The sequence below is a fragment of the Protopterus annectens genome, chromosome 6.part1 (genome assembly GCF_019279795.1).
Source record: "Protopterus annectens isolate FY-2018-M chromosome 6.part1, PAN1.0, whole genome shotgun sequence".
NCBI classification, from domain to species: domain Eukaryota; kingdom Metazoa; phylum Chordata; order Ceratodontiformes; family Protopteridae; genus Protopterus; species Protopterus annectens.
Window position 1 is genome coordinate 199,230,029 of NC_056738.1, and position 16,378 is coordinate 199,246,406.

Sequence of the window (16,378 nt, forward strand, 5' to 3'; positions counted from 1 at the left end):
ACTGAACACAAACCATAATTAAGTTACCTCTTACAACCAATTTATTTCCATCATAATAGATTTTTAATGAGACTACAAAAATACTTCATTACCATTTCTTCCAAAACTAAATTAACCTTGAATCACTGGTCAGTATACACATTATGGACTTGCTTTTTTACTAAAATAAATACACTGGAACACGAGCGAATAAAAATAGACACGGACCAAAAAAAAAAAAAAAAAAAAATCACAAAATCAATGTTTAAACTAGATTTATCAGAGAAAAAACTTAGTACTTTATCAAAATAATGCACATAAAAACATCTTCAAGTGTTGTACTTTCATCATCCACATCCTTCCGTTTAAACAATGAGTTAAGACAGTCCAGTTGTATAAGTAAACCTATCCTAACGGTAAGATGCTCAAATGATCACTGCTGCAGTAGCTTTGGGTATATGGGTCATATCCTGCCAAGGATAAAACAGCTGGCCAACTTGCAAAGTTGCATGGCACTTTCCATGTATTCAAACTGTCAGCCAGCTCAACCTGAGCTAACTAAAAGACAAGTTTGGACACCAAGCCCTTCACAGCATTTCTACCAACAGAGCAGCAGGCTGGGCCCTGAAAGGACAATGCTAGGAAGAACAAAAAAATAGCACACCCTGGCATGCAAACTATACTATGCCTATCATATTTACCACTAATGCAGTAGCCTTAGCTATATGGGTAGACTACCTTAGCTTACTACATTTGGGAGGTGGAAGGAGAAGAGCCCAATAACCTCTGGAGAATGGTCCTTGCAAAGCCTAGAGAAGGAAACAAGCTTACAGTCCTTTGTAAAAATATCTACAGAGGAAGAAGTTGCAGCTTCTAGAATACTTCTAGAATACAACCCTTTCCGAAAAGCTATAGATGAAGCCAAGGCCCTGGTACAGTGGGCCATGACCCTGCCTGGAAGAGTTTTGTTGTGCTGAGTATAAAAGAAAGTTCTGTATTTACATAACAGATCCACGCTGTCCAATCTTTGGTCGGTTCAACATATGGGTTGTCGAATCTGACCTCTGCACCAATTTCAAAGCTTTCACAGGTCCAGGGCTCCAACTCCTCCACTACCCACAATTCCCCAAACTCCATAATACAATGAAACTTAGCTATGACCATATATAAGAATACTGAAACCAGTAACAGGAGGAGACAGGTGAACGGTCAGATAGGACTGCTAAGAGACAACAGTATAAAGTAGCGACCACTCAGTCATCTCAAAGCCATGTGTCAATTTGGTATTGGGGCAGGAGGGAGGTTAAACAGGATGAAAATCAGACAGCATGGATCTATCGTTCTAGCAAAGTGCAAACATTTTGTATATAAAGTTGTCTGTTTTCATCAGATTCAAATATGGGACAGACACTCAAGCTGTCTTTCTCAGTGGTAATATGGAAGGGCATTCCAGAGGATGGCAAAACTGAAGGAAGAGTGAGAACTGGGCTGTGCATTCAGTTTATAATCAGACACAGAGGTGTGGACTAAGTTGCTGCTGTACAAAATGTCATCAATGGGAAGTCTTAGAAAAAGCCAGCGAGGTGGCTACTGCCTTTGTAGAATGAGCATTTGGTTTAGGTTGTAATGGCAAGCCCTTCTTATTATAGAAAACGGAAATGCAGTCTTACAACCATCGTGACAGTCTTACTTTGGCAACAGCTCCAAGTTTTGGTTTTGAGAAAGCCAACAGCTAATAAGATTTTCTGAATTGTTTTGTCTGAAGAGGACAGAATCTGAGTTGACAAACATCTAGCATGTGCAAGATGTATTCCCCTCTGTCAAAGAAAATACTTCAAAAGACCAAAAGCATAAGGTTCAGTTCAGGTATCTTTATTCTTGCGCAAGGAGACAAAAAATGCATTTACAAAGTTTGTCTGACTAAAATCAGGAAGTGTCACAATTATTATACCTTTCTTTCAAGGCACTGCCCACTACGGCTGACGTAGCAGACCACCAGTTCACAATTCTGTTACTTTACAGATGTTTCTCACATTTCTAGCTGACTCTTCAAAGTTTAAAAAAGATTTTTCAGTAAACAGGATGGCCTTGACGACCACCGGTCAATTATAACTTTCTTGCTATGTGATGTTACAAGTCTAGGTACTATGGCTAATTCAAGCACAATTCAAGTAGAGATTTCTGAAGCAGTTCATTGTTTATAGTATCTAACTTTCTTGCAGCTTGTGCACATTTTCATTAGCACGAACAGAGCTTATTGTCCATAATGAATGGATCTACAGAAATTATTATTATTCTCCATTTAATTTCCTGACCTAGCAGAAAATCACCTGCTTTCCAGTAGAATTCCAGGGCATAAACATGTATTTTGCTGTGCTAGCAAACTAGGTCAGAGTGCATCTCGCAGTGTCAGAAAGCACAATTTCAGAAAAGCATGTTTTCAGTTTCAAATAGAACTAATGCTGCATATAGAATAAAAACGTGTTAATCTTCCCTTATTTAAAATAAGCATTACACACATGTTATTACATATTTTTCTAACATTTCCCCGTTAATACTTTTTATTGTATTTCAAAAGCATAAACAGTTTGTTTCTTCTCCTAACCTCTTCCTTTGAGGATTTGCAGCTAAGAGAGTCATTCAGTTTAAACTTATGAAAGTGTTTCCTTTTTCAACAGTTCTTCAATTTCAGTACTTTGATACAAAGTCTCAGAAACTGACATGTCTATAAAATCTTTGATTAATTTTTTCATGCAGGGAATACCACAGCAAATACATGCTCCTAACAAAAGTAATCCCACACAAATGGCAATCAGGATGTTCATTAGGATGGAACCCCACCCCCCAAACAAATTCTGGAAAAAGTCCGTCAGTGGGTTCGGGCCTGGCCTGGTCATGTCTGACACTTGCTGGATCACTTCCAAATGATCGTTAATGAACGAACAACACTCGTCTTTGATTAAAGCGCACGTACCACCTCTCGCCGCTAGGGTGAAGTCAAGAGCCATGCGGTTTTGAAGCACCACAGTTCTCATCGCATTCAGTTCATCAGTCATTAATTCAAGAGCAGAAAAAAGTTGCATTGCTCATAACCTCGAGAAGTTTGGATAGCTTTCTCAGTTCCCAAATTGATTTAACTGCACCATATGGAGGGGCTATGCAGCCCAGGATATGATAGTGTCACTCAAGTCCATGTGTGCTAGTTTACTTTTGTCTTTCATGGAGTTATGGTTTCTCCAGCCTGCTATGATCTGTCCCATCAGATTTTCAGGCTTCTTGATTGGATTTTCAGGTTTCCTTGCGACGTCTCTGACGTTTCGAATTCCCCCACGAGGCAAAGTTGTAGTGTGTCGTATGGCCGGGACCAGATAACCCAAAAAACAACTGCCGGACCAATTCTCAGGCAACCATTTGTATGCCTTTTTCCCACAAATGAAATAACAGTTTTCTACTTTAGTATTGATATACACCTTCCCTGCATGAAACATTTTCTTATCTATAATAGACAGTTGCTTTAAGAGAACAGGATTATGTTGTATATCACTGACAGTTTTATGCAAGGACTCACAGTATGAGTCATAATCTGCATCACAAATTGTTTCTGTATTTTTAGCATTTTTAGGTTTAATATAACATTTATAAGAAACCGTTACATTACATTTACTCCAACCTACTTGAATCTTGTCATTCTTAAAAAAGCATACAATTCCTGTTTGTGGAGGAATAATGCAATTTTGTCTCTAGATTTTACAGGTGTAGTCTCAAAAATCAAGTTTTCCCAGGTCTCATTGACCCCTAGGGGGACAGCAGCCATCAATAATCCCCGTATGCTGTTGGTATAGCTGTGCAAATCCAACAATTTGAAATATTAAAAGTCTCAGCATACACATATTTGATTGCTTGGTAAGTGTTAAAGTTCGGATGCCAGTCTATGAGTATTGAATCACGTTTGTTCAGTCTAGCTGGTGTGGCTGAAGAAAAGAAAGGCCACAGCAAAAAGAACATTGTCACTAATGCAGTTATTAAGATGATTATACAACACTGCTGAAGTCGTTCAGCATTTCTATTATCTCTGGGTCTTGTCATTCTACTGCTGCTGTGTGTTAGCAACAGTTTTATCAAGTTCAAAGTTTTTGACTAGCTTACAGTGTGTCAAATGAATCCAAGATGAACGTTCTGCAATTTTGACTGCTGTGGGCGTGCTCAGCAGTACTTGATACGGACCTTCCCACTTTGGTGTCATCCAATTCTTCTTTTTGATTGTCTTCACCCAGACCCAAGTGCCTGGGGCTACTGCTACTTTGGATGGTTTGGTCTTTATCTGAAACAGAATTAAACTGTAAAAGATGTTTGTTATTCAGCATACTCCTCATATACTCTGCAAGTGTCCAATCTGCTTCCTGGTCTGCAGGCATGAGAGGTTTCCACTGAGGTATATAATAAGCTCTTCCAAAAATCTTTTTGAAAGGTGTCAATCCTTTTGCATTCGGAACAGTTCTCATGTTCAACAGTGCCAGGGGCAAACAGTACACCCAGTTCTTCTGTGTATCAACTATGAGTTTTTTAAGCTTATTCTTTAAAACTCCATTGTGCCTCTCTACTAACCCTGTAGATTGAGGGTGATATGCACAGTGATGTTTTAAAGAAATCCCAAAATACCAGCTCAACTGTTCTATAGTTTGGTTAACGAAATGTGTACCATTGTCACTGTAGATCCTTTCCGGTATGCCAAATCTAGGAATAATTTCTTTAACTAGGGTCTTTGCAACAGTGGCTGCATCTGGTTTACTAGTCGGAAAGGCCTCCACCCATTTGGAGAACATATCCACAATGACAAAGCAGTACTTATTTTCACATTTGCTCAATTCTATGAAATCCATACAGATAGTATGAAACGGATACGGTGGTGCGGGGAAACTCCCTTGCTTGGGCTTTAATGCCCCTTGTGCATGATGTTTATTACAAGTGTGACATGACAGGCAAAATTTTTTAGTGTAGTTTGTAAACCCGTACGTAGCGAATACCTGATTCACTAACTGTACCATCCCCCCTGTTGAGACATGGCTCTGCCCATGGCTCAACAAAGCTGCATATCTAAATAAATTAGACGGTAATATCGGTTTTCCCTCTTTGGAGATGTACAGCCCTTCCCTGAGAATTGCTCCTAGTTTTTTCCATTTTTGTTTTTCAGCTTGTGTAGTAAGTGTCTGCATTGTTTTCAACATTTCTAAGTCTAAAATCTCAGAAGGTTGTAATTCCTCGTTCAAAAGAAATGCTTCTGAGGCTGCTTGCTTTGCAGCTGTGTCAGCTCTCGCATTGCCTTTTGAAATCCTATCTTGTTGTTTTGTATGAGCTATGCATTTACAAATAGCTATTTTCTGAGGCAACTGAATAGAATCTAACAAATCTAAAATAAACTGTGCATGGCTAATCAGTTTGCCAGTAGATGTCACCATTCCTCGATTCTTCCACTGTTGTGCAAAAACATGTACAGTAGAAAAAGCATACTGGCCATCTGTAAAAATGTTTACACTTTTACCCTTTGCTAAGGTACATGCCCGTGTCAAAACAATCAACTCTGCTGCTTGTGCAGATAAGCTATGTGGTAGAGGTTTCGCTTCTACAATTTCAGTATCAGAAACTACTGCATAACCTGTTAGGTTCTGTCCTATAGGATTCCTTTTGCATGAGCCATCCACGTAATGTCACCTCGGCATCATCCAAGGGAACATCCGTGAGGTCTTTTCTAGGCAGTGTCTTTTGCTCAATTACCTGCAGGCAGTTATGGGGTGTGCCATCCACAGGAGTTGGGAGCAAGGTAGACGGATTCAAAGTAGTACATCGTTCAATTGTCGTGTGAGGTTGGCTCAGCAATATAGTCATACAAGAAAGATGCCTAGCAGGGGAAAGATATGTTACTTTTTCTTGCAGTAAAATAATTGCGACTGCATGAGGCACTCTCAATGTGAGAGGGTGTAATAACACCACTGAGGCTGAAGCCTGCACTGCCATTGCAGCTGTAACTACTGCTTGCACACAGCGGGGTAGAAACCGCGCCACTGGGTCCAGTTGTGATTAATAATAAGCAATGGGGCGTTGTTTGTCCCCATGCTGTTGAGTCAATACTGATGTCATATAACCTTGCTTGCACTCTACAGTTTGAAAAAAACGTTTGTGATAATTTGGTAATCCTAAAACTAATGATGATGCTATCAATTGTTTCAGTTTGCAGAAGGTTAATTCTGCTTCTGGTGTCCACTGTATTAAATCTTGTGCTGCCATAGGCTTCTTAAAAATCAGGTCGGTTAAAGGTGCAGATTCCAAAGCATAGTTTGGGATCCAGCTTCGACAAAAATTAGTCGTACCTAGGAAGGACATCATTTCCTTCTTGGTTGTGGGTTTTGGTGCTTGTAAGATCGCTACTTTTCTGTCCTCATCTAATGTTCTGCCATCTTTGGATATTACATATCCAAGGTATTTCACTTGTTTTCTCCAAAGCTGCAATTTATTTTTGCTTACTTTGTGTCCTTCAACTGCTAGGAATTTTAATAATGCTATAGTATCTTCCTTACAATCTCGTTGGGTAGGGGCGGCCAGCAGAATGTCATCAACATAAAGTAAAATTTGACTACCTCTCGGTGGGATAAATCCCGCTAAATTGCTTGCCATCTCTTGTGAGAATATCATTGGGCTTTCACTATATCCCTGTGGTAGTCGCGTATATGTATACCGCTTCCCCTGAAATGTAAATGCAAACCAATACTGGCTGTCAGGGTGTATCGGTATCGAAAAGAACACGTTGCTGATATCTACCACAGAAAAATACTTCTGTTGAGGTTTTAAATCATTCAACAAGGTATGTGGATCTGGCACCGTAGGTGCTCTTGGTATTACTGCGTCATTTACAGCTTGTAAATCTTGGACCATAAGCCATTCTCCGTTTGCTTTTTTAACTGAGAATAAGGGTGTGTTACATGGCGAATCAGGAGATTCCACCAGTATTCCCTTCTTAAGTAAAGCTGCTAGGATTGGTTTAATACCTGCCTCTGCATCTTTTCTCAAGGGGTACTGTCTCTTTTGTGGTCTAAATGCTGACTTTGGCATGATAGTAACTGGTCCTGCTGTGCGAATAAGTCCTACGTCTGACTTTCCTGTTGACCAGAGAGTTTCTGGTATGTCTAACAAAGCTTTTTCTTCCTCTTCTAATAAGAGGGCTTCTCAGCTGTCTTTGCTGGACTGCAAGTGTACAGCTGGATGTGTTTGTGTTATCCAGTTCAGTTTCTGTTTTTGTATTCCCTGTTCTGACAGTTCTGATTCTGTCTGTTTTTCCCATTTTATGATTTTTTTCTCCTAGGTTTACCCATTTTAAATCTTCCTCTTTAGTTAAACTAACATGCGGTATTAGATTTGATTTGTAAAGTGAAAAGAACTCCTGGGGTAATGAACAGCTAACTACACTGTTCCCTTTCGTGTCCCAGTACAAATTACACAGTACTAATCTGTTTGCATGATTTCTAAACAATTCTTGTTCATATTCTTTGTCAGGTCCTGGTGTATTACAATAATACAGAGTACAGTGCAACAGGTGTTGTATGTCAATACAAAGGGAGGGGAACTTACTGATATAGCTACATTCATCAACTCTTCAGTTACTGCTCCAGGGCCAGTCGTAACTAAGTCCTGGCTGTACCAGTAAACTGTCTCACCTTCCGTTTGCACTGCAAAAGTATTAGTTTGTCGCTGTACTTTCATACCCTGAATGGTTGGAACTACTGCTATGCCTAATAGTTGCATAAGATCTCTGCCCAAAAGGTTCACTGGGAATTTTGCTTTTCTGGGTTAATCCTGAAACAGGATCTGTTATTGTAATGTTATGGGAGAGAAGCTCCCGATACAGCTGTCCATAAGCTGCTTTTACTAGTATAAAGTCATGTGATTCTGAATTTTCTGGTAGTTTGGAGGGGGTTACCAGGGTTCGTGATGCCCCCGAATCGCACAAAAATTTTACTTCCCTCCCTTCTGCCAGGAGTGTCACTTCTGGTTTTGTGTCAGCTAGATAGAGCTCTAAGCTCAGTAAGGCTAGGTCTAATATTTCGTTTTCTTCACTATCGGTAGCTTCCTGCGCTTCCTCTATTATCACATTCTCTGCTCCTATCACATTCTCATTTGTCCTTTCTCTATTATTCCTATCTAGTGATTCCCGACTTTCATATAAGTCAGTCCTCACCTTCATCGTTTTTGTCTTCCATTGCTGTCTTATTTTTCTTGCAATCCCTTGCCAAGTGTCCCTTTTTCCCGCATTTGAAGCACTCACCTCTTTTCTTTCTCCCTTCAAAGTCCTCTGATCGCTGATCAGATTGTTTGTTTCCCTGGGCATTCTTTTTGCCCTTTTGTCGGGACTGTACTAAATAAACTTCTCCATCTTCCACAGCAAATACTTGGGCTTTCTTTTTGTTATTAAAATGCCTTTCGGCATGTCTAGCATATTCAAGCAGTGACTGTAATCTGCTTGTACGATGGTCTACCATATGTTTAGTAATGAAACTACTTATGGGTGCAATACAGCCTTTCAAAAATGCATTCTTTAACTGCTGCTCATATGGGGAATCTTGTGTCTGGTCTTCAGGCACCTGCATTCCACAGTGATTGTTAAAACATTCTAATAATCTAGCAAAATATCTATCAACAGTTTCACTTTCTTGTTGGATGCATTGATTAATGCAAGTCCAGTCTGCCCTAGGCTTCCATTTCTCAGAAATTCGGTCCGTCAGACCTTTCACTCTGTTATCTAGTTCTGTGCTGCTATGTGGGAGGGGCCTAAGTGCAGCGTCACGGGGATTCCAGTTGCCACTGATCATGTGCCAATCTGGACCTACTATTTGTCTGACTACTTTTTCTACTTCCTCTCCGTTTAAGTGATAACTTAATCTCATGCCCTGTAAGTCTTCTAAAAACTTTCTAAAATTAACTTTTGGATAGGGAATTCCCTCTGTGGCTTTCCGGATGTCTTCCGGTGTCCACGGTCTGTATACTAAGAGAGTTGGGTCCTGCCCTTCTTGTCCTGCCTGAGGATTTGGTACTTCTATGAGTGGGCATATCTCTTCTTCACTCAGAGCCCGTGAATTTCTATTCATTTGATATAATTCAATATCCCCCTTTTAAATTACGTGTTCGAGACCTAGTCTCGATAGGATCTCTAACAAACTGTAGTGGTTTTATAGGAATAACTGGATATCGTGAAGGTGGGCCAGTCTGTTCTTCTGCTTCATATTCCGGTAAGGGAACTGGAACCGGAGGGGCCGATGCTATAACTAAGTTATTATCCTCTGTCTAGAAACATTGCTTTTGAATTTTTATTCTTTTGTTCTCTTCGGTTTACTTCCTCAATCCACCTGTGTGCCTGAGGAACTCCTAATTTACGCTGTTTTTTAACACGACCTTTAGAATCGGTTTTTAGCTGTCTAATAAGTTTGATAAGCGAGGATCTTTCTAGTTTCCCATCAAATTCATATTTATTAACCCATTTAGTATAATATCCAACGTTGTCGGCGCGTTGTGATTGCATATATTTTGCGTCTTCGGTTAACGGTGGGCTTTGGGGTCTTTTCGGTTTTGTGCATGTATTACCCATTTTGTTCTAACCTTTTAAATGTTACGTAACCCTTTTATTTTTAATGTGGTACCACCAAGTGTTTACAGTCCCTTCAGACTACCTGCCTACTTATTCTGTTTCCCTGATCTATGACAAGATAGCAATATTTCTGTCCCTGAATTTTAACAAAATTCTCACAGAACAAATACAATCAAGTCCCTGATCTAAAACAGAAAAAAGTAGATTCACCCTACCTGAGCCTCAGCGATTGGTCACTCACTGTTCAAACGAAACCCGCCTTCAGTCGTAGATCAGAAAAGTGGCTGACCTCTTTTGCACGACAATTCAGTCGGAGGTCTTTCAATGAAGAAGATCCGATGTGGTATCTTCCCTGCGCAGTTTCATGCCACCTGGCCCATCTGATCCCAGGCTAAATGAGGGTTTCTGGCTCCAAAGGACCAAAAAATGTCAAAGAAAATACTTCAAAAGACCAAAAGCATAAGGTTCAGTCCAGGTATCTTTATTCTTGCACAAGGAGACAAAATATGCAGTTACACAGTTTGTCTGACTAAAATCAGGAAGTGTCACAATTATTATACCTTTCAAGGCATTGCCCACTACGGCTGACATAGCAGACCACCACTTCACAATTCTGTTACTTTACAGATGTTTCTCACATTTCTAGCCGACTCTTCAAAGTTTAAAAAAGATTTTTCAGTAAACAGGATGGCCTTGACGACCACCGGTCAATTATAACTTTCTTGCTATGTGATGTTACAAGTCTAGGTACTATGGCTAATTCAAGCACAATGCAAGTACAGATTTCTGAAGCAGTTCATTGTTTATAGTATCTAACTTTCTTGCAGCTTGTGCACTTTTTCATTAGCACTAACAGAGCTTATTGTCCATAATGAATGGATCTACAGAAATTATTATTATTCTCCATTTAATTTCCTGACCTAACAGAAAATCACCTGCTTTCCAGTACATTTCCAAGGCATAAACATGTGTTTTGCTGTGCTAGCAAACTAGGTCAGAGTGCATCTTGCAGTGTCAGAAAGCACAATTTCAGAAAAGCATGTTTTCAGTTTCAAATAGAACTAATGCTGCATATAGAATAAAAACGTGTTAATCTTCCCTTATTTAAAATAAGCATTACACACATATATTACATATTTTTCTAACACCCTCTGTTTGAAAATCTGGGGAAAAGTACCGGTATAAATTTTATTCAAATTTCTCCGATTCCACCTTTGGAAGAAAAGATGCATTAGTTCTGAGAGGAACCCTGTCCTTAACAATCAAATAGAGGAGAGATTACGTGAGAGTGCCTTTATTTCCAAAATCCGTCTGGCTGACATAAGAAAATGGTCTTCCAAATTAGGTACCTGATGTCCACTGTGGCCACAGGTTCAATAGTGAGGGCATCACAGCTTGCAGAATAATAGTAATATCCCATTGGGGACCAGGCCTCTAATGGGAGGATGTAAAAGAAATATCCCTCTCAAGAAGGCTCTTGAGATAGTCAAGGAAGCTATGAAGTACCATTGTGGCTAATACGAAAATTTAAAATTGCTGCCATTTGAACTTTGATGGTGGAATAGCTATAGACTTTGCGAAAAAATTCAGACAAGAATTCCAAGATGGACAGAATCAGGGCAGAAAATGGGTTCAGACCCTTGGACGTGGCCCAAATAGAAAATCTTTTCCATTTGCTGTCATGTATCTTTTTTTGAAGCAGGTTTCTGGGAAGATGATATAACCAGCAACTGTAATGGGAAGCCTGGAACCACTGCAGCTTACCATCCTGCTGGCTCCTGGTCAGTGTGTCTAACTTTAGGTCCAAAAAGTGTGGAACCAACATATAAGGCACTGATAAATAACATCTTAAAGCCATCCGTGAAATCACAAAGCTGACCCAGGCATACTGTCTTAGTTTGTGACCTGTGTCTGCCATGCTGGCCGAGCCACCAGCTGCATTAGAAAGCAGCCCCATGGCTACGTTACAGGTTGACTGCAGAGTAGAGAATTGGGAGTACACTTTCTTCTGAACATCTGTAGGAAATACGCTGGAGACAGACTTGAGTGCTTTTTAGTCAAGTTTCTGGAACCTGATGACATGAGCCAAGCAATTCAGTGACCTAAGGGCGAAGGTAACTGAAAAGTCCATTTCCCAAACCTGTGTAATGCGCTAGACTTCCTGTTAGGGGATGAACAGAGGGATCCTCCTTGGATAATTCCTTTTTGGTGGCCACTGCTACAACCATAGCATCTACTGGTGGACCTTTGCTCCAACATTTCCTGTCCTTCAGAACTGCTACAATCCTATCCGGCTTCCTGGGTATTGGCTACACCACATCTGGGTCCTTACAAGCCCATTGCTCCATGAGATCAATAAGAGGATCACAGTGGGTGGTGCCAGCCAGGACGATGACAATCCAGAAAGAAAGGCTTCTAAAAATACAGACTTGCCTGGTGAGGGGATCTTCAGTGGACCACTCCCCTCTCTGCGTCATAAGCGCAAGGATTTCACCACCTGTGAAGTCTTCAGTGGGGGTACCAGTGGACCCCTCACCTTCACTCAAGTCTAGATCTTCAGTGAATGACTCTGGAGAGAAGTCTTTGTGTTTTCTCTTGCATGTCTACTTCTTACGAACTGGTTCTGTTCAGAGGGTCAGAATCAGACTGGAAATCAACGTATAGAGAGATACGCACTTACCATAAATTGGCATCCGTGCTATCCAGTGTCATTCATCACAAATGGGTCTAGGATCTGACCTCGAATCCGAGCAGGCAACTTCTCAGATCCAGAGCTCAAGCTCCTCCCCTTCCCATAATCCCTTGTTACCCTCTAACCCTCAGATCAAATTTGCTATATCAGCTGAAACACAGAAACAAACATCTACAACAGAAGTCAAACTCCCACCATATGCAGGTCACTTGCAGCCTCACCAGACCCCTCCCAAAAGGAAGGGGGAGGGAGGGCAGAAATGTGATGAATAATGACATTGGATAGCACAGACGCCAAGTTATGGCAAGTACATAACTCTTTATCTTATGCTACCGGTGTTATTATTCATCACAAATGGGTCAGAGTCCTCAGCCACTATCGGTGGCTTCAAGGAAGGATATGCCAGAGCACGGAGGAATAAATGGAAGTCCTGTTCCTAGATATCAAATCCAATTTGTATTGTGAAATGAAAGTATGTGGATTGGACCAGGTCACAGCAACACAAACCTCATCAAGGGAAAGTCTAGCCAAGGACGATGACGTAGCCACAGACCTAGTGGAGTGGACCTTAACCGGTCTGGATAGTTCTAAGCTGCGACTAGCATAAATGGAGAAAATACAACCCGCAATCCACCTGGAGATAGTCACTTTGCTAATCGCCTGGCCCTTTTTGTTCTGCAAGAAAACCACAGAGTTGGTCCGACTTTCTAAATTCCTCAGTCCTTTTTAAATAAAAACGCAATTGTCTGTGGACATCTAAATAATGCAAGATACATTCCCCTTTATTAGAGTAATTCGGAAAGAAGACTGATAATTGAATCGACTGAGATTTGCTTCAGAGGCCATTCAGGGAAGGAAGGATTTGTTCTAAGAGACACTCCAGGATAGGAATTAAATATCACAAGAATTAGCTGGTTCAAAAGGCTTTTGCGTCAAAGACTGCAACACCAAAGTCAAATCTCATGACAGTGATGGATCTTAATAGGAGGTATAAGGAAAAACTCCTTTCATAAAGGCTTTGCACAATTTTGAGAAAAAAGCAGGCTCATCGACATGAAAATTAAAGATGGCAGCCAACTGGAGCTTAATGCTAGAAAAACTCACCCCTTCTTGAAATAAGGAAGAGAGTAAAATATCAGGGAAAGGGGCTGAGAAAGGATCTAGATTCTGATGTTTTGCTCAAACGGAAAACCTTTTCCACTTACTGGAATACACAGCTTCTTTACAGATGGCTTCTGAGAAGCTAAAATAATGTTCTTCACCAGGAAAGGAAACCTGGACTGTGAAATTACTGGAACTGGAGAAACCATCCGGTTAGATGAAGGGTCCAGAAATTGGGAAGTGGAAGCCCCCAGGGATGGCAACTGAGATCTGGAATGGGATCTAGTATCCAACGTGGGTACTTCAGATGAGACATTAAGGAGGAGAGCCACGCATGACAAGGCCAGAAAAGGGCAATGAGGATGAGAGATATCTTCAAACGACAAGCTTTCTGTAAGACTATGGATATTAAAGGAATAGCAGGGTAAGCACAGAGGAGACCCAGTGGCCAATTGTGAACAAGAGCGTCCCTAGGTGACTTCCCTGATGGCAGAATCGGGGAAAAGTAATTGCTGCATTTGTGGTTGAATGAGGAAGCAAAAAGGTAGCTGCATGGTTGACCACAATGGCTGAAGATTAGCCTTGCCACTGATAGATTCAGAGACCACTTGTTAGAGAACTCAAGATGGACCTGCTGAGCTCGTCGGCCAGCCCGCTGGAACTCCCAGGTACAAGAGTTGTAAGAAGAAAGCGCCTGGAAGACATCACTCATTTCCACAGTCTCATGGCCTCTCTGCACAGAGAATAAGATCATGTCCCCCCTTTCTTGTTAATGTACCAGACAACCGCCATGTTGTCCATCTGAATTGCTAAGGTTCCCACAGATAGGCAATCCTGAAAGGCTTGCAATGTTAGGACTGCTCTCATTTCAAGGGCACTGATGTAAAATTTGGTCTCTACATGGGACCATTTGCCTTGGACTGTCCTGCCCTGAAAATGCCCCACCCCCACTCCACCAGTGAGGTGTCCATGGTCACGGTGGCATTGGATGGGGGGAGACAAAAAGGCCTGCCTAGAAAAAGGTCCTCAGTTGAAGCCACCAGAATAGATGATTCCTGCATACCTGCGTCAATTTCATTGTCATGGACATGGGTTGAGACAGAATGGACCACTGGACAGAAAGGGCCCATTGGAGAAGTCGCATGTGATACCTGGCAAGAGGCACCAACTGAATGGCAGTCACCACAGAGCCTAGCACTTGGAGAAACAACTGAACAGGCGGGCATGATGGATTCAACGAGAGAAACTTGAACCCGAATCAACAGGACCTTGTGGGTAGGCATTGCTGCAGTCTCGGATATCGTGTCCAACAGTACTCCAATGAATTCCAGGTTTTGGCTGGGAACCAGATTCAACTTACGCAGGTTCACTGTGATCCTTAGATGCTGGAAAAGCCTGAGGATATACCTGGCCACCACTGCTAGTTGACGCCTCATGGGAGCCATGAGGAGCCAATTGTCTAGATATGGAAAAACCTTGGAAAATGTAGCGAGAGATAAGCTGACACCACTGCCACATATTTAGTAAACAACAGGGGGGTGTGGTGAGTCCAAAGGGAAGGGCTCTGAACTGGTAATGACTGGCCCCTAACTGAAAGAATAAGTGTCTCCTGGAGCACCTGTCAATCTTTCCGTTTAAATTCGCGCCCTTCAGCTCTACTGAGCACAGTCAAGTGTCCTCGCATAAGACAGGAAGAATGGATCGCACAGTGACCATGCTAAATTTGGACTTCTTGACAGAAAGGTTGAGTTCGCTGAGGTCGAGAATCAGACACAGGTTACCGGTCTTTTCTGGCACGAAAAGGAAGAGAAAGTAAGCTCCAGACCCTTGATATCTGGTCAGGACCTCTTCAATGGCCTTTTTTTTAAGGAGATCTTGGACCTCAAGACAGGCCAAGTACCCTTGTCAGGATAGTATGTCTGGGAGAAAGCGTTGATTTGGAAGAAGTTGGAAGAAGGGAACAGCGCAACCCCTGGAAATGATTTTTAGAACCCACTGATCACAGGTGAGACTTGCCCAGGGTAGTGGGTGAAAGAAAAGACTACCCCCGAGTGCCTCCAGGGCAAGACAGTTGGGCAGCGCATCAGGAGCGCTGGAAGGGCTTCTCCGAGAAAGGTTCTCTAGAGCCCTGATTTTGCAGACCCCCCCCCTCTGTCCCTAAGGCAGTGTCTACCGTTGAAAACCTGCCCCAGTCTGTGGAAGAGGATTCCTGGGGAGTGCCCTGAAACGAAGACCGAGTCGCCTGGAACCAAAGTTTCTTACTTCCCCTCTGGGACTTAGAATAGAAAAGGATCTCTGGGGAGTAGAAAACCTGATGCCTACCACAGAAAGAGTCTTGCCTTCTTGCTCACTGCAGGTTAAGGTCTCCTTAACAGGCAGACCAAACAAGGCGGAACTGTTGAAAGAGGTGTTAGTAAAGGACGCCTTAAAGGGTTCCGCAAACCCCCAAAGACGAAGCCAGGCATGCTGCCTGACAGGTACTTGCCACTTGAAAGGCGGCCTCCAAAGTACTGGAGATCAAGCTCATTGAGGCACTGGCTAAGGAAGTGAGTACACAGCCTCGGAGAGACAATCTTAAGGCTCTTTGCAGGCAACAACTCTGACAGGGAAGTGGTAACCGGGTAAAATGGGCCAGACACCATCGGCCTCTCATTGTGAATCTCCTGCTCCTGATGTTCCAAAGAGGAGTGCGGAGACCTGTGGATGGGAAAGGTCCCCTAGCCGCATGCGCTGGGCATGACAAGAGGCCAAACTCGATTTGGGCTTTGAGGGAACTCATCATCCTATCCATGCCTGAGAGAAGGAGACTGATGAACGATCTAGATGAAGCTGAAAAAATGAGAGGTTATGTACCTACCATAACGTTCCATGTTAGTTGTCTTCTCTCGCCTTCTTTCTTGCTGGATGGGTTCGGAGCAGATCCTCGGCTCTGACTCGGCCACTTACTAAAGCTCGAGAGCTTATTCTACCGGCTC

At 42.1% G+C, this 16,378-nt stretch overlaps 1 protein-coding gene across 1 annotated transcript in view; it reads right to left on the reverse strand.

The window, feature by feature from the left end:
* The window catches only part of HNRNPUL2 (heterogeneous nuclear ribonucleoprotein U like 2), a gene marked incomplete in the record, with an annotated part of 1,663,394 nt that overhangs the window by 1,338,862 nt on the left and 308,154 nt on the right, over positions 1-16,378 (reverse strand).